The sequence below is a fragment of the Argiope bruennichi genome, chromosome 10, assembly GCF_947563725.1.
Source record: "Argiope bruennichi chromosome 10, qqArgBrue1.1, whole genome shotgun sequence".
Classification (NCBI taxonomy): Eukaryota; Metazoa; Arthropoda; class Arachnida; order Araneae; family Araneidae; genus Argiope; species Argiope bruennichi.
This window is the reverse complement of record NC_079160.1, coordinates 35,344,397-35,356,632: the sequence shown is the minus strand read 5'-3', so window position 1 is coordinate 35,356,632 and position 12,236 is coordinate 35,344,397. Positions and strand designations below refer to the sequence as shown.

At 45.6% G+C, this 12,236-nt stretch overlaps 43 non-coding genes across 43 annotated transcripts; all 43 read left to right on the top strand.

The window, feature by feature from the left end:
• The first annotated feature begins 77 nt into the window (after positions 1–77).
• On the top strand, positions 78–151 carry Trnan-guu (transfer RNA asparagine (anticodon GUU)). The gene has a single exon. It is a non-coding gene; the product is annotated as a tRNA-Asn (tRNA).
• Positions 152–894: 743 nt separating this feature from the next.
• Trnan-guu (transfer RNA asparagine (anticodon GUU)) lies at positions 895–968 on the top strand. The gene has a single exon. It is a non-coding gene; the product is annotated as a tRNA-Asn (tRNA).
• Positions 969–1,299: 331 nt separating this feature from the next.
• On the top strand, positions 1,300–1,373 carry Trnan-guu (transfer RNA asparagine (anticodon GUU)). Its single transcript has one exon. It is a non-coding gene; the product is annotated as a tRNA-Asn (tRNA).
• Positions 1,374–1,502: 129 nt separating this feature from the next.
• On the top strand, positions 1,503–1,576 carry Trnan-guu (transfer RNA asparagine (anticodon GUU)). The gene has a single exon. It is a non-coding gene; the product is annotated as a tRNA-Asn (tRNA).
• A 129-nt stretch (positions 1,577–1,705) lies between these two features.
• Positions 1,706–1,779, top strand: Trnan-guu (transfer RNA asparagine (anticodon GUU)). Its single transcript has one exon. It is a non-coding gene; the product is annotated as a tRNA-Asn (tRNA).
• Positions 1,780–1,907: 128 nt separating this feature from the next.
• On the top strand, positions 1,908–1,981 carry Trnan-guu (transfer RNA asparagine (anticodon GUU)). The gene has a single exon. It is a non-coding gene; the product is annotated as a tRNA-Asn (tRNA).
• Positions 1,982–2,110: 129 nt separating this feature from the next.
• On the top strand, positions 2,111–2,184 carry Trnan-guu (transfer RNA asparagine (anticodon GUU)). The gene has a single exon. It is a non-coding gene; the product is annotated as a tRNA-Asn (tRNA).
• A 129-nt stretch (positions 2,185–2,313) lies between these two features.
• Positions 2,314–2,387, top strand: Trnan-guu (transfer RNA asparagine (anticodon GUU)). The gene has a single exon. It is a non-coding gene; the product is annotated as a tRNA-Asn (tRNA).
• Positions 2,388–2,516: 129 nt separating this feature from the next.
• On the top strand, positions 2,517–2,590 carry Trnan-guu (transfer RNA asparagine (anticodon GUU)). Its single transcript has one exon. It is a non-coding gene; the product is annotated as a tRNA-Asn (tRNA).
• A 129-nt stretch (positions 2,591–2,719) lies between these two features.
• Positions 2,720–2,793, top strand: Trnan-guu (transfer RNA asparagine (anticodon GUU)). The gene has a single exon. It is a non-coding gene; the product is annotated as a tRNA-Asn (tRNA).
• A 330-nt stretch (positions 2,794–3,123) lies between these two features.
• Positions 3,124–3,198, top strand: Trnan-guu (transfer RNA asparagine (anticodon GUU)). Its single transcript has one exon. It is a non-coding gene; the product is annotated as a tRNA-Asn (tRNA).
• Positions 3,199–3,532: 334 nt separating this feature from the next.
• On the top strand, positions 3,533–3,606 carry Trnan-guu (transfer RNA asparagine (anticodon GUU)). Its single transcript has one exon. It is a non-coding gene; the product is annotated as a tRNA-Asn (tRNA).
• Positions 3,607–3,936: 330 nt separating this feature from the next.
• On the top strand, positions 3,937–4,011 carry Trnan-guu (transfer RNA asparagine (anticodon GUU)). The gene has a single exon. It is a non-coding gene; the product is annotated as a tRNA-Asn (tRNA).
• A 132-nt stretch (positions 4,012–4,143) lies between these two features.
• On the top strand, positions 4,144–4,217 carry Trnan-guu (transfer RNA asparagine (anticodon GUU)). Its single transcript has one exon. It is a non-coding gene; the product is annotated as a tRNA-Asn (tRNA).
• Positions 4,218–4,345: 128 nt separating this feature from the next.
• Trnan-guu (transfer RNA asparagine (anticodon GUU)) lies at positions 4,346–4,419 on the top strand. Its single transcript has one exon. It is a non-coding gene; the product is annotated as a tRNA-Asn (tRNA).
• Positions 4,420–4,548: 129 nt separating this feature from the next.
• Positions 4,549–4,622, top strand: Trnan-guu (transfer RNA asparagine (anticodon GUU)). Its single transcript has one exon. It is a non-coding gene; the product is annotated as a tRNA-Asn (tRNA).
• Positions 4,623–4,751: 129 nt separating this feature from the next.
• Positions 4,752–4,825, top strand: Trnan-guu (transfer RNA asparagine (anticodon GUU)). Its single transcript has one exon. It is a non-coding gene; the product is annotated as a tRNA-Asn (tRNA).
• A 335-nt stretch (positions 4,826–5,160) lies between these two features.
• Positions 5,161–5,234, top strand: Trnan-guu (transfer RNA asparagine (anticodon GUU)). The gene has a single exon. It is a non-coding gene; the product is annotated as a tRNA-Asn (tRNA).
• A 128-nt stretch (positions 5,235–5,362) lies between these two features.
• On the top strand, positions 5,363–5,436 carry Trnan-guu (transfer RNA asparagine (anticodon GUU)). The gene has a single exon. It is a non-coding gene; the product is annotated as a tRNA-Asn (tRNA).
• Positions 5,437–5,565: 129 nt separating this feature from the next.
• Trnan-guu (transfer RNA asparagine (anticodon GUU)) lies at positions 5,566–5,639 on the top strand. Its single transcript has one exon. It is a non-coding gene; the product is annotated as a tRNA-Asn (tRNA).
• Positions 5,640–5,768: 129 nt separating this feature from the next.
• Trnan-guu (transfer RNA asparagine (anticodon GUU)) lies at positions 5,769–5,842 on the top strand. Its single transcript has one exon. It is a non-coding gene; the product is annotated as a tRNA-Asn (tRNA).
• Positions 5,843–5,971: 129 nt separating this feature from the next.
• On the top strand, positions 5,972–6,045 carry Trnan-guu (transfer RNA asparagine (anticodon GUU)). The gene has a single exon. It is a non-coding gene; the product is annotated as a tRNA-Asn (tRNA).
• A 129-nt stretch (positions 6,046–6,174) lies between these two features.
• Trnan-guu (transfer RNA asparagine (anticodon GUU)) lies at positions 6,175–6,248 on the top strand. The gene has a single exon. It is a non-coding gene; the product is annotated as a tRNA-Asn (tRNA).
• A 735-nt stretch (positions 6,249–6,983) lies between these two features.
• Positions 6,984–7,057, top strand: Trnan-guu (transfer RNA asparagine (anticodon GUU)). Its single transcript has one exon. It is a non-coding gene; the product is annotated as a tRNA-Asn (tRNA).
• A 132-nt stretch (positions 7,058–7,189) lies between these two features.
• Trnan-guu (transfer RNA asparagine (anticodon GUU)) lies at positions 7,190–7,263 on the top strand. Its single transcript has one exon. It is a non-coding gene; the product is annotated as a tRNA-Asn (tRNA).
• Positions 7,264–7,395: 132 nt separating this feature from the next.
• Trnan-guu (transfer RNA asparagine (anticodon GUU)) lies at positions 7,396–7,469 on the top strand. The gene has a single exon. It is a non-coding gene; the product is annotated as a tRNA-Asn (tRNA).
• A 331-nt stretch (positions 7,470–7,800) lies between these two features.
• On the top strand, positions 7,801–7,874 carry Trnan-guu (transfer RNA asparagine (anticodon GUU)). The gene has a single exon. It is a non-coding gene; the product is annotated as a tRNA-Asn (tRNA).
• Positions 7,875–8,005: 131 nt separating this feature from the next.
• Positions 8,006–8,079, top strand: Trnan-guu (transfer RNA asparagine (anticodon GUU)). Its single transcript has one exon. It is a non-coding gene; the product is annotated as a tRNA-Asn (tRNA).
• Positions 8,080–8,217: 138 nt separating this feature from the next.
• On the top strand, positions 8,218–8,291 carry Trnan-guu (transfer RNA asparagine (anticodon GUU)). The gene has a single exon. It is a non-coding gene; the product is annotated as a tRNA-Asn (tRNA).
• Positions 8,292–8,419: 128 nt separating this feature from the next.
• On the top strand, positions 8,420–8,493 carry Trnan-guu (transfer RNA asparagine (anticodon GUU)). Its single transcript has one exon. It is a non-coding gene; the product is annotated as a tRNA-Asn (tRNA).
• A 332-nt stretch (positions 8,494–8,825) lies between these two features.
• Positions 8,826–8,899, top strand: Trnan-guu (transfer RNA asparagine (anticodon GUU)). Its single transcript has one exon. It is a non-coding gene; the product is annotated as a tRNA-Asn (tRNA).
• A 537-nt stretch (positions 8,900–9,436) lies between these two features.
• On the top strand, positions 9,437–9,510 carry Trnan-guu (transfer RNA asparagine (anticodon GUU)). Its single transcript has one exon. It is a non-coding gene; the product is annotated as a tRNA-Asn (tRNA).
• A 132-nt stretch (positions 9,511–9,642) lies between these two features.
• Trnaa-agc (transfer RNA alanine (anticodon AGC)) lies at positions 9,643–9,729 on the top strand. Its single transcript is given in 2 exon segments — positions 9,643–9,680; positions 9,694–9,729. It is a non-coding gene; the product is annotated as a tRNA-Ala (tRNA).
• A 335-nt stretch (positions 9,730–10,064) lies between these two features.
• On the top strand, positions 10,065–10,139 carry Trnan-guu (transfer RNA asparagine (anticodon GUU)). Its single transcript has one exon. It is a non-coding gene; the product is annotated as a tRNA-Asn (tRNA).
• A 132-nt stretch (positions 10,140–10,271) lies between these two features.
• On the top strand, positions 10,272–10,345 carry Trnan-guu (transfer RNA asparagine (anticodon GUU)). The gene has a single exon. It is a non-coding gene; the product is annotated as a tRNA-Asn (tRNA).
• A 128-nt stretch (positions 10,346–10,473) lies between these two features.
• Positions 10,474–10,547, top strand: Trnan-guu (transfer RNA asparagine (anticodon GUU)). Its single transcript has one exon. It is a non-coding gene; the product is annotated as a tRNA-Asn (tRNA).
• Positions 10,548–10,676: 129 nt separating this feature from the next.
• Trnan-guu (transfer RNA asparagine (anticodon GUU)) lies at positions 10,677–10,750 on the top strand. Its single transcript has one exon. It is a non-coding gene; the product is annotated as a tRNA-Asn (tRNA).
• A 129-nt stretch (positions 10,751–10,879) lies between these two features.
• Positions 10,880–10,953, top strand: Trnan-guu (transfer RNA asparagine (anticodon GUU)). Its single transcript has one exon. It is a non-coding gene; the product is annotated as a tRNA-Asn (tRNA).
• Positions 10,954–11,288: 335 nt separating this feature from the next.
• Trnan-guu (transfer RNA asparagine (anticodon GUU)) lies at positions 11,289–11,362 on the top strand. Its single transcript has one exon. It is a non-coding gene; the product is annotated as a tRNA-Asn (tRNA).
• A 128-nt stretch (positions 11,363–11,490) lies between these two features.
• Positions 11,491–11,564, top strand: Trnan-guu (transfer RNA asparagine (anticodon GUU)). The gene has a single exon. It is a non-coding gene; the product is annotated as a tRNA-Asn (tRNA).
• Positions 11,565–11,693: 129 nt separating this feature from the next.
• On the top strand, positions 11,694–11,767 carry Trnan-guu (transfer RNA asparagine (anticodon GUU)). The gene has a single exon. It is a non-coding gene; the product is annotated as a tRNA-Asn (tRNA).
• Positions 11,768–11,896: 129 nt separating this feature from the next.
• On the top strand, positions 11,897–11,970 carry Trnan-guu (transfer RNA asparagine (anticodon GUU)). The gene has a single exon. It is a non-coding gene; the product is annotated as a tRNA-Asn (tRNA).
• Positions 11,971–12,099: 129 nt separating this feature from the next.
• Trnan-guu (transfer RNA asparagine (anticodon GUU)) lies at positions 12,100–12,173 on the top strand. The gene has a single exon. It is a non-coding gene; the product is annotated as a tRNA-Asn (tRNA).
• The last annotated feature ends 63 nt before the right edge of the window (positions 12,174–12,236 follow it).

Genomic DNA, 12,236 nt, shown 5'->3' with positions numbered 1-12,236 from the left:
ATATGTAGTTTCCGATTTATTTACTGAAGTCTCTTTCTTCCTCTTTGGAGACGAATGAAAAACTATGCATCACAGGAGCCTCCGTGGCGCAATCGGCTAGCGCGTTCGGCTGTTAACCGAAAGGTTGGTGGTTCGAGCCCACCCGGGGGCGAATTTTTTTTAGAAAGGATTAAAAATATGTGCTGCTGAAGAAATCTTCACAGTACATATGTAGTGGCCGATTTATTTACTGAAGTCTCTTTCTTCCTCTTTGGAGACGAATGAAAAACTATGCATCACAGGAGCCTCCGTAACGCAATCGGCTAGCGCGGTCGGCTGTTAAGCGAAAGGTTGGTGGTACGAGCCCACCCGGGGGTGAGATTATTTTAGAAAGGATTAAAAATATGTGCCGCTGAAGAAATCTTGACAGCAGATGTGTTGTTTCCGATTTTACTTACGTCTCTTTCTTCCTCTTTGGAGACGAATGAAAAATAATGCGTCACAGGAGCCTCCGTGTCGCAATCGGCTAGCGCGTTCGGCTGTTAACCGAAAGGTTGGTGGTTCGAGCCCACCCGGGCCGAATTTATTTTAGAAAGGATTAAAAATATGTGCTGCTGAAGAAATATTCACAGCAGATGTGTAGTTTCCGATTTTACTTACGTCTCTTTCTTCCTCTTTTAAGACGAATGAAAAGCAATGCATCACAGCAGCCTCCGTGGCGCAATCGGCTAGCGAGTTCGGCTGTTAACCGAAATCTTGGTGGTTCGAGCCCACCCGGGGGCGAATTTTTTTTTGAAAGGATTAAAAATATGTGCTGCTGAAGAAATCTTCACAGTACATATGTAGTTTCCGATTTATTTACTGAAGTCTCTTTCTTCCTCTTTGGAGACGAATGAAAAACTATGCATCACAGGAGCCTCCGTGGCGCAATCGGCTAGCGCGTTCGGCTGTTAAGCGAAAGGTTGGTGGTTCGAGCCCACCCGGGGGTGAGATTATTTTAGAAAGGATTAAAAATATGTGCTGCTGAAGAAATCTTTACAGCACATGTGTTGTTTCCGATTTTACTTACGTCTCTTTCTTCCTCTTTGGAGACGAATGAAAAATGATGCATCACAGGAGCCTCCGTGTCGCAATCGGCTAGCGCGTTCGGCTGTTAACCGAAAGGTTGGTGGTTCGAGCCCACCCGGGCCGAATTTATTTTAGAAAGGATTAAAAATATGTGCTGCTGAAGAAATATTCACAGCAGATGTGTAGTTTCCGATTTTACTTACGTCTCTTTCTTCCTCTTTGAAGACGAATGAAAAGCAATGCATCACAGCAGCCTCCGTGGCGCAATCGGCTAGCGCGTTCGGCTGTTAACCGAAAGGTTGGTGGTTCGAGCCCACCCGGGGGCGAATTTTTTTTTGAAAGGATTAAAAATATGTGCTGCTGAAGAAATCTTCACAGTACATATGTAGTTTCCGATTTTACTTACGTCTCTTTCTTCCTCTTTGAAGACGAATGAAAAGCAATGCATCACAGCAGCCTCCGTGGCGCAATCGGCTAGCGCGTTCGGCTGTTAACCGAAAGGTTGGTGGTTCGAGCCCACCCGGGGGCGAGTTTATTTTAGAAAGAATTAAAAATATGTGCTGCTGAAGAAATCTTCACAGCAGATGTGTTGTTTCCGATTTTACTTACCTCTCTTTCTTCCTCTTTGGAGACGAATGAAAAACAATGCATCACAGGAGCCTCCGTGGCGAGATCGGCTAGCGCGTTCGGCTGTTAACCGAAAGGTTGGTGGTTCGAGCCCACCCGGGGGCGAGTTTATTTCAGAAAGAATTAATTTATGTGCTGCTGAAGAAATCTTCACAGCAGATGTCTGGTTTCCGATTTTACATTCGTCTCTTTCTTCCTCTTTGGAGACGAATGAAAAACAATGCATCAGAGGAGCCTCCGTGGTGCAATTGGCAAGCGCGTTCGGCTGTTAACCGAAAGGTTGGTGGTTCGAGCCCACGCGGGGGCGAGTTTATTTTAGAAAGGATTAAAAATATGTGCTGCTGAAGAAATCTTCACAGCAGATGTGTTTTTTCCGATTTTACTTACGTCTCTTTTTTCCTCTTTGGAGACGAATGAAAAACAATGCATCACAGGAGCCTCCGTGGCGTGATCGGATAGCGCGTTCGGCTGTTAACCGAAAGGTTGGTGGTTCGAGCCCACGCGGGGGCGAGTTTATTTTAGAAAGGATTTAAAATATGTGCTGCTGAAGAAATCTTCACAGCAGATGTGTTGTTTCCGATTTTACTTACCTCTCTTTCTTCCTCTTTGGAGACGAATGAAAAACAATGCATCACAGGAGCCTCCGTGGCGAGATCGGCTAGCGCGTTCGGCTGTTAACCGAAAGGTTGGTGGTTCGAGCCCACCCGGGGGCGAGTTTATTTTAGAAAGAATTAAAAATATGTGCTGCTGAAGAAATCTTCACAGCAGATGTGTTGTTTCCGATTTTACTTACGTCTCTTTCTTCCTGTTTGGAGACGAATGAAAAACAATGCACCACCGGAGCCTCCGTGGCGCAATCGGCTAGCGCGTTCGGCTGTTAATCGAAAGGTTGGTGGTTCGAGCCCACCAGGGGGCGAATTTATTTAAGAAAGGATTAAAAATATGTGCTGCTGAAGAACTCTTCAAAGCAGATCTGTAGTTTCCGATTTTACTTACGTCTCTTTCTTCCTCGTTGGAGACGAATGAAAAACAATGCATCACAGGAGCCTCCGTGGCGCAATCGGCTAGCGCGTTCGGCTGTTAACCGAAAGGTTGGTGGTTCGAGCCCACCCGGGGGCGAGTTTATTTTAGAAAGAATTAATTTATGTGCTGCTGAAGAAATCTACACAGCAGATGTCTGGTTTCCGATTTTACATTCGTCTCTTTCTTCCTCTTTGGAGACGAATGAAAAACAATGCCGCACAGGAGCCTCCGTGGCGCAATCGGCTAGCGCGGTCGGCTGTTAAGCGAAAGGTTGGTGGTACGAGCCCACCCGGGGGTGAGATTATTTTAGAAAGGATTAAAAATATGTGCTGCTGAAGAAATCTTCACAGCAGATGTGTTGTTTCCGATTTTACTTACGTCTCTTTCTTCCTCTTTGAAGACGAATGAAAAGCAATGCATCACAGCAGCCTCCGTGGCGCAATCGGCTAGCGCGTTCGGCTGTTAACCGAAAGGTTGGTGGTTCGAGCCCACCCGAAGCGAATTTTTTTTTTGAAAGGATTAAAAATATGTGCTGCTGAAGAAATCTTCACAGTACATATGTAGTTTCCGATTTATTTACTGAAGTCTCTTTCTTCCTCTTTCGAGACGAAGGAAAAAGTATCCATCACAGGAGCCTCCGTGGCGCAATCGGCTAGCGCGTTCGGCTGTTAACCGAAATGTTGGTGGTTCGAGCCCACCACGGGCGAGTTTATTTTAGAAAGGATTAAAAATATGTGCTGCTGAAGAAATCTTCACAGCAGATGTGTTGTTTCCGATTTTACTTACGTCTCTTTCTTCCTCTTTGGAGACGAATGAAAAACAATGCCGCACAGGAGCCTCCGTGGCGCAATCGGCTAGCGCGTTCGGCTGTTAACCGAAAGGTTGGTGGTTCGAGCCCACCCGGGGGCGAGTTTATTTTAGAAAGAATTAATTTATGTGCTGCTGAAGAAATCTACACAGCAGATGTCTGGTTTCCGATTTTACATTCGTCTCTTTCTTCCTCTTTGGAGACGAATGAAAAACAATGCCGCACAGGAGCCTCCGTGGCGCAATCGGCTAGCGCGGTCGGCTGTTAAGCGAAAGGTTGGTGGTACGAGCCCACCCGGGGGTGAGATTATTTTAGAAAGGATTAAAAATATGTGCTGCTGAAGAAATCTTCACAGCAGATGTGTTGTTTCCGATTTTATTTACGTCTCTTTCTTCCTCTTTGAAGACGAATGAAAAGCAATGCATCACAGCAGCCTCCGTGGCGCAATCGGCTAGCGCGTTCGGCTGTTAACCGAAAGGTTGGTGGTTCGAGCCCACCCGAAGCGAATTCTTTTTTTGAAAGGATTAAAAATATGTGCTGCTGAAGAAATCTTCACAGTACATATGTAGTTTCCGATTTATTTACTGAAGTCTCTTTCTTCCTCTTTGGAGACGAATGAAAAACTATGCATCACAGGAGCCTCCGTGGCGTAATCGGCTAGCGCGTTCGGCTGTTAACCGAAAGGTTGGTGGTTCGAGCCCACCCGGGGGCGAGTTTATTTTAGAAAGAATTAATTTATGTGCTGCTGATGAAATCTTCACAGCAGATGTCTGGTTTCAGATTTTACATTCGTCTCTTTCTTCCTCTTTGGAGACGAATGAAAAACAATGCATCAGAGGAGCCTCCGTGGTGCAATTGGCAAGCGCGTTCGGCTGTTAACCGAAAGGTTGGTGGTTCGAGCCCACGCGGGGGCGAGTTTATTTTAGAAAGGACTAAAAATATGTGCTGCTGAAGAAATCTTCACAGCAGATGTGTTTTTTCCGATTTTACTTACGTCTCTTTTTTCCTCTTTGGAGACGAATGAAAAACAATGCATCACAGGAGCCTCCGTGGCGTGATCGGCTAGCGCGTTCGGCTGTTAACCGAAAGGTTGGTGGTTCGAGCCCACGCGGGGGCGAGTTTATTTTAGAAAGGATTTAAAATATGTGCTGCTGAAGAAATCTTCACAGCAGATGTGTTGTTTCCGATTTTACTTACCTCTCTTTCTTCCTCTTTGGAGACGAATGAAAAACAATGCATCACAGGAGCCTCCGTGGCGAAATCGGCTGGCGCGTTCGGCTGTTAACCGAAAGGTTGGTGGTTCGAGCCCACCCGGGGGCGAGTTTATTTTAGAAAGAATTAAAAATATGTGCTGCTGAAGAAATCTTCACAGCAGATGTGTTGTTTCCGATTTTACTTACCTCTCTTTCTTCCTCTTTGGAGACGAATGAAAAACAATGCATCACAGGAGCCTCCGTGGCGAGATCGGCTAGCGCGTTCGGCTGTTAACCGAAAGGTTGGTGGTTCGAGCCCACCCGAAGCGAATTTTTTTTTTGAAAGGATTAAAAATATGTGCTGCTGAAGAAATCTTCACAGTACATATGTAGTTTCCGATTTATTTACTGAAGTCTCTTTCTTCCTCTTTGGAGACGAATGAAAAACTATGCATCTCAGGAGCCTCCGTGGCGTAATCGGCTAGCGCGTTCGGCTGTTAACCGAAAGGTTGGTGGTTCGAGCCCACCCGGGGGCGAGTTTATTTCAGAAAGAATTAATTTATGTGCTGCTGAAGAAATCTTCACAGCAGATGTCTGGTTTCCGATTTTACATTCGTCTCTTTCTTCCTCTTTGGAGACGAATGAAAAACAATGCATCAGAGGAGCCTCCGTGGTGCAATTGGCAAGCGCGTTCGGCTGTTAACCGAAAGGTTGGTGGTTCGAGCCCACGCGGGGGCGAGTTTATTTTAGAAAGGATTAAAAATATGTGCTGCTGAAGAAATCTTCACAGCAGATGTGTTTTTTCCGATTTTACTTACGTCTCTTTTTTCCTCTTTGGAGACGAATGAAAAACAATGCATCACAGGAGCCTCCGTGGCGTGATCGGATAGCGCGTTCGGCTGTTAACCGAAAGGTTGGTGGTTCGAGCCCACGCGGGGGCGAGTTTATTTTAGAAAGGATTTAAAATATGTGCTGCTGAAGAAATCTTCACAGCAGATGTGTTGTTTCCGATTTTACTTACCTCTCTTTCTTCCTCTTTGGAGACGAATGAAAAACAATGCATCACAGGAGCCTCCGTGGCGAGATCGGCTAGCGCGTTCGGCTGTTAACCGAAAGGTTGGTGGTTCGAGCCCACCCGGGGGCGAGTTTATTTTAGAAAGAATTAAAAATATGTGCTGCTGAAGAAATCTTCACAGCAGATGTGTTGTTTCCGATTTTACTTACGTCTCTTTCTTCCTGTTTGGAGACGAATGAAAAACAATGCACCACAGGAGCCTCCGTGGCGCAATCGGCTAGCGCGTTCGGCTGTTAATCGAAAGGTTGGTGGTTCGAGCCCACCAGGGGGCGAATTTATTTAAGAAAGGATTAAAAATATGTGCTGCTGAAGAACTCTTCAAAGCAGATCTGTAGTTTCCGATTTTACTTACGTCTCTTTCTTCCTCGTTGGAGACGAATGAAAAACAATGCATCACAGGAGCCTCCGTGGCGCAATCGGCTAGCGCGTTCGGCTGTTAACCGAAAGGTTGGTGGTTCGAGCCCACCCGGGGGCGAGTTTATTTTAGAAAGAATTAATTTATGTGCTGCTGAAGAAATCTACACAGCAGATGTCTAGTTTCCGATTTTACATTCGTCTCTTTCTTCCTCTTTGGAGACGAATGAAAAACAATGCATCAGAGGAGCCTCCGTTGCGCAATTGGCAAGCCCGTTCGGCTGTTAACTGAAAGGTTGGTGGTTCGAGCCCACCCGGGGGCGAGTTTATTTTAGAAAGTATAAAAAATATGTGCTGCTGAAGAAATCTTCGCAGAAGATGTGTTGTTTCCGATTTTACTTACGTCTCTTTCTTCCTCTTTCGAGACGAAGGAAAAAGTATCCATCACAGGAGCCTCCGTGGCGCAATCGGCTAGCGCGTTCGGCTGTTAACCGAAAGGTTGGTGGTTCGAGCCCACCACGGGCGAGTTTATTTTAGAAAGGATTAAAAATATGTGCTGCTGAAGAAATCTTCACAGCAGATGTGTTGTTTCCGATTTTACTTACGTCTCTTTCTTCCTCTTTGGAGACGAATGAAAAACAATGCCGCACAGGAGCCTCCGTGGCGCAATCGGCTAGCGCGTTCGGCTGTTAACCGAAAGGTTGGTGGTTCGAGCCCACCCGGGCCGAATTTATTTTAGAAAGGATTAAAAATATGTGCTGCTGAAGAAATATTCACAGCAGATGTGTAGTTTCCGATTTTACTTACGTCTCTTTCTTCCTCTTTTAAGACGAATGAAAAGCAATGCATCACAGCAGCCTCCGTGGCGCAATCGGCTAGCGAGTTCGGCTGTTAACCGAAAGGTTGGTGGTTCGAGCCCACCCGGGGGCGAATTTTTTTTTGAAAGGATTAAAAATATGTGCTGCTGAAGAAATCTTCACAGTACATATGTAGTTTCCGATTTATTTACTGAAGTCTCTTTCTTCCTCTTTGGAGACGAATGAAAAACTATGCATCACAGGAGCCTCCGTGGCGCAATCGGATAGCGCGTTCGGCTGTTAACCGAAAGGTTGGTGGTTCGAGCCCACCCGGGGGCGAATTTTTTTTTGAAAGGATTAAAAATATGTGCTGCTGAAGAAATCTTCACAGTACATATGTAGTTTCCGATTTATTTACTGAAGTCTCTTTCTTCCTCTTTGGAGACGAATGAAAAACTATGCATCACAGGAGCCTCCGTGGCGCAATCGGCTAGCGCGTTCGGCTGTTAAGCGAAACGTTGGTGGTTCGAGCCCACCCGGGGGTGAGATTATTTTATAAAGGATTAAAAATATGTGCTGCTGAAGAAATCTTTACAGCAGATGTGTTGTTTCCGATTTTACTTACGTCTCTTTCTTCCTCTTTGGAGACGAATGAAAAATAATGCATCACAGGAGCCTCCGTGTCGCAATCGGCTAGCGCGTTCGGCTGTTAACCGAAAGGTTGGTGGTTCGAGCCCACCCGGGCCAAATTTATTTTAGAAAGGATTAAAAATATGTGCTGCTGAAGAAATATTCACAGCAGATGTGTAGTTTCCGATTTTACTTACGTCTCTTTCTTCCTCTTTGAAGACGAATGAAAAGCAATGCGTCACAGCAGCCTCCGTGGCGCAATCGGCTAGCGCGTTCGGCTGTTAACCGAAAGGTTGGTGGTTCGAGCCCACCCGGGGGCGAATTTTTTTTTTTGAAAGGATTAAAAATATGTGCTGCTGAAGAAATCTTCACAGTACATATGTAGTTTCCGATTTTACTTACGTCTCTTTCTTCCTCTTTGAAGACGAATGAAAAGCAATGCATCACAGCAGCCTCCGTGGCGCAATCGGCTAGCGCATTCGGCTGTTAACCGAAAGGTTGGTGGTTCGAGCCCACCCGGGGGCGAATTTTTTTTTTTTTTTGAAAGGATTAAAAATATGTGCTGCTGAAGAAATCTTCACAGTACATATGTAGTTTCCGATTTATTTACTGAAGTCTCTTTCTTCCTCTTTGGAGACGAATGAAAAACTATGCATCACAGGAGCCTCCGTGGCGTAATCGGCTAGCGCGTTCGGCTGTTAACCGAAAGGTTGGTGGTTCGAGCCCACCCGGGGGCGAGTTTATTTCAGAAAGAATTAATTTATGTGCTGCTGAAGAAATCTTCACAGCAGATGTCTGGTTTCCGATTTTACATTCGTCTCTTTCTTCCTCTTTGGAGACGAATGAAAAACAATGCATCAGAGGAGCCTCCGTGGTGCAATTGGCAAGCGCGTTCGGCTGTTAACCGAAAGGTTGGTGGTTCGAGCCCACGCGGGGGCGAGTTTATTTTAGAAAGGATTAAAAATATGTGCTGCTGAAGAAATCTTCACAGCAGATGTGTTTTTTCCGATTTTACTTACGTCTCTTTTTTCCTCTTTGGAGACGAATGAAAAACAATGCATCACAGGAGCCTCCGTGGCGAGATCGGCTAGCGCGTTCGGCTGTTAACCGAAAGGATGGTGGTTCGAGCCCACGCGGGGGCGAGTTTATTTTAGAAAGAATTAAAAATATGTGCTGCTGAAGAAATCTTCACAGCAGATGTGTTGTTTCCGATTTTACTTACGTCTCTTTCTTCCTCTTTGGAGACGAATGAAAAACAATGCATCACAGGAGCCTCCGTGGCGCAATCGGCTAGCGCGTTCGGCTGTTAACCGAAAGGTTGGTGGTTCAAGCCCACCCGGGGGCGAATTTTTTTTAGAAAGGATTAAAAATATGTGCTGCTGAAGAAATCTTCACAATACATATGTAGTTTCCGATTTATTTACTGAAGTCTCTTTCTTCCTCTTTGGAGACGAATGAAAAACTATGCATCACAGGAGCCTCCGTGGCGCAATCGGCTAGCGCATTCGGCTGTTAAGCGAAAGGTTGGTGGTTCGAGCCCACCCGGGGTTGAGATTATTTTAGAAAGGATTAAAAATATGTGCTGCTGAAGAAATCTTCACAGCAGATGTGTTGTTTCCGATTTTACTTACGTCTCTTTCTTCCTCTTTGGAGACGAATGAAAAATAATGCATCACAGGAGCCTCCGTGTCGCAATCCGCTAGCGCGTTCGGCTGTTAAGCGAAAGGTTGGTGGTTCGAGCCCACCCGGGCCGAATTTATTTTAGAAAGGATTAAAAATATGTGCTGCTGAAGAAATATTCACAGCAGATGTGTAGTTTCCGATTTTACTTACGTCTCTTTCTTCCTCTTTGAAGACGAATGAAAAGCAATGCGTCACAGCAGCCTCCGTGGCGCAATCGGCTAGCGCGTTCGGCTGTTAACCGAAAGGTTGGTGGTTCGAGCCCACCCGGGGGCGAATTTTTTTTTGAAAGGATTAAAAATATGTGCTGCTGAAGAAATATTCACAGTACATATGTAGTTTCCGATTTATTTACTGAAGTCTCTTTCTTCCTCTTTGGAGACGAATGAAAAACTATGCATCACAGGAGCCTCCGTGGCGCAATCGGCTAGCGCGTTCGGCTAGCGCGTTCGGCTGTTAACCGAAAGGTTGGTGGTTCGAGCCCACCCGGGGGCGAATTTTTTTTTTGAAAGGATTAAAATTATGTGCTGCTGAAGAAATCTTCACAGTACATATGTAGTTTCCGATTTATTTACTGAAGTCTCTCTCTTCCTCTTTGGAGACGAATGAAAAACTATGCATCACAGGAGCCTCCATGGCGCAATCGGCTAGCGCGTTCGGCTGTTAAGCGAAAGGTTGGTGGTTCGAGCCCACCCGGGGGTGAGATTATTTTAGAAAGGATTAAAAATATGTGCTGCTGAAGAAATCTTCACAGCAGATGTGTTGTTTCCGATTTTACTTACGTCTCTTTCTTCCTCTTTGAAGACGAATGAAAAGCAATGCATCACAGCAGCCTCCGTGGCGCAATCGGCTAGCGCGTTCGGCTGTTAACCGAAAGGTTGGTGGTTCGAGCCCACCCGAAGCGAATTTTTTTTTTGAAAGGATTAAAAATATGTGCTGCTGAAGAAATCTTCACAGTACATATGTAGTTTCCGATTTATTTACTGAAGTCTCTTTCTTCCTCTTTGGAGACGAATGAAAAACTATGCATCACAGGAGCCTCCGTGGCGTAATCGGCTAGCGCGTTCGGCTGTTAACCGAAAGGTTGGTGGTTCGAGCCCACCCGGGGGCGAGTTTATTTTAGAAAGAATTAATTTATGTGCTGCTGATGAAATCTTCACAGCAGATGTCTGGTTTCAGATTTTACATTCGTCTCTTTCTTCCTCTTTGGAGACGAATGAAAAACAATGCATCAGAGGAGCCTCCGTGGTGCAATTGGCAAGCGCGTTCGGCTGTTAACCGAAAGGTTGGTGGTTCGAGCCCACGCGGGGGCGAGTTTATTTTAGAAAGGACTAAAAATATGTGCTGCTGAAGAAATCTTCACAGCAGATGTGTTTTTTCCGATTTTACTTACGTCTCTTTTTTCCTCTTTGGAGACGAATGAAAAACAATGCATCACAGGAGCCTCCGTGGCGTGATCGGCTAGCGCGTTCGGCTGTTAACCGAAAGGTTGGTGGTTCGAGCCCACGCGGGGGCGAGTTTATTTTAGAAAGGATTTAAAATATGTGCTGCTGAAGAAATCTTCACAGCAGATGTGTTGTTTCCGATTTTACTTACCTCTCTTTCTTCCTCTTTGGAGACGAATGAAAAACAATGCATCACAGGAGCCTCCGTGGCGAGATCGGCTAGCGCGTTCGGCTGTTAACCGAAAGGTTGGTGGTTCGAGCCCACCCGGGGGCGAGTTTATTTTAGAAAGAATTAAAAATATGTGCTGCTGAAGAAATCTTCACAGCAGATGTGTTGTTTCCGATTTTACTTACCTCTCTTTCTTCCTCTTTGGAGACGAATGAAAAACAATGCATCACAGGAGCCTCCGTGGCGAGATCGGCTAGCGCGTTCGGCTGTTAACCGAAAGGTTGGTGGTTCGAGCCCACCCGAAGCGAATTTTTTTTTTGAAAGGATTAAAAATATGTGCTGCTGAAGAAATCTTCACAGTACATATGTAGTTTCCGATTTATTTACTGAAGTCTCTTTCTTCCTCTTTGGAGACGAATGAAAAACTATGCATCACAGGAGCCTCCGTGGCGTAATCGGCTAGCGCGTTCGGCTGTTAACCGAAAGGTTGGTGGTTCGAGCCCACCCGGGGGCGAGTTTATTTCAGAAAGAATTAATTTATGTGCTGCTGAAGAAATCTTCACAGCAGATGTCTGGTTTCCGATTTTACATTCGTCTCTTTCTTCCTCTTTGGAGACGAATGAAAAACAATGCATCAGAGGAGCCTCCGTGGTGCAATTGGCAAGCGCGTTCGGCTGTTAACCGAAAGGTTGGTGGTTCGAGCCCACGCGGGGGCGAGTTTATTTTAGAAAGGATTAAAAATATGTGCTGCTGAAGAAATCTTCACAGCAGATGTGTTTTTTCCGATTTTACTTACGTCTCTTTTTTCCTCTTTGGAGACGAATGAAAAACAATGCATCACAGGAGCCTCCGTGGCGTGATCGGATAGCGCGTTCGGCTGTTAACCGAAAGGTTGGTGGTTCGAGCCCACGCGGGGGCGAGTTTATTTTAGAAAGGATTTAAAATATGTGCTGCTGAAGAAATCTTCACAGCAGATGTGTTGTTTCCGATTTTACTTACCTCTCTTTCTTCCTCTTTGGAGACGAATGAAAAACAATGCATCACAGGAGCCTCCGTGGCGAGATCGGCTAGCGCGTTCGGCTGTTAACCGAAAGGTTGGTGGTTCGAGCCCACCCGGGGGCGAGTTTATTTTAGAAAGAATTAAAAATATGTGCTGCTGAAGAAATCTTCACAGCAGATGTGTTGTTTCCGATTTTACTTACGTCTCTTTCTTCCTGTTTGGAGACGAATGAAAAACAATGCACCACAGGAGCCTCCGTGGCGCAATCGGCTAGCGCGTTCGGCTGTTAATCGAAAGGTTGGTGGTTCGAGCCCACCAGGGGGCGAATTTATTTAAGAAAGGATTAAAAATATGTGCTGCTGAAGAACTCTTCAAAGCAGATCTGTAG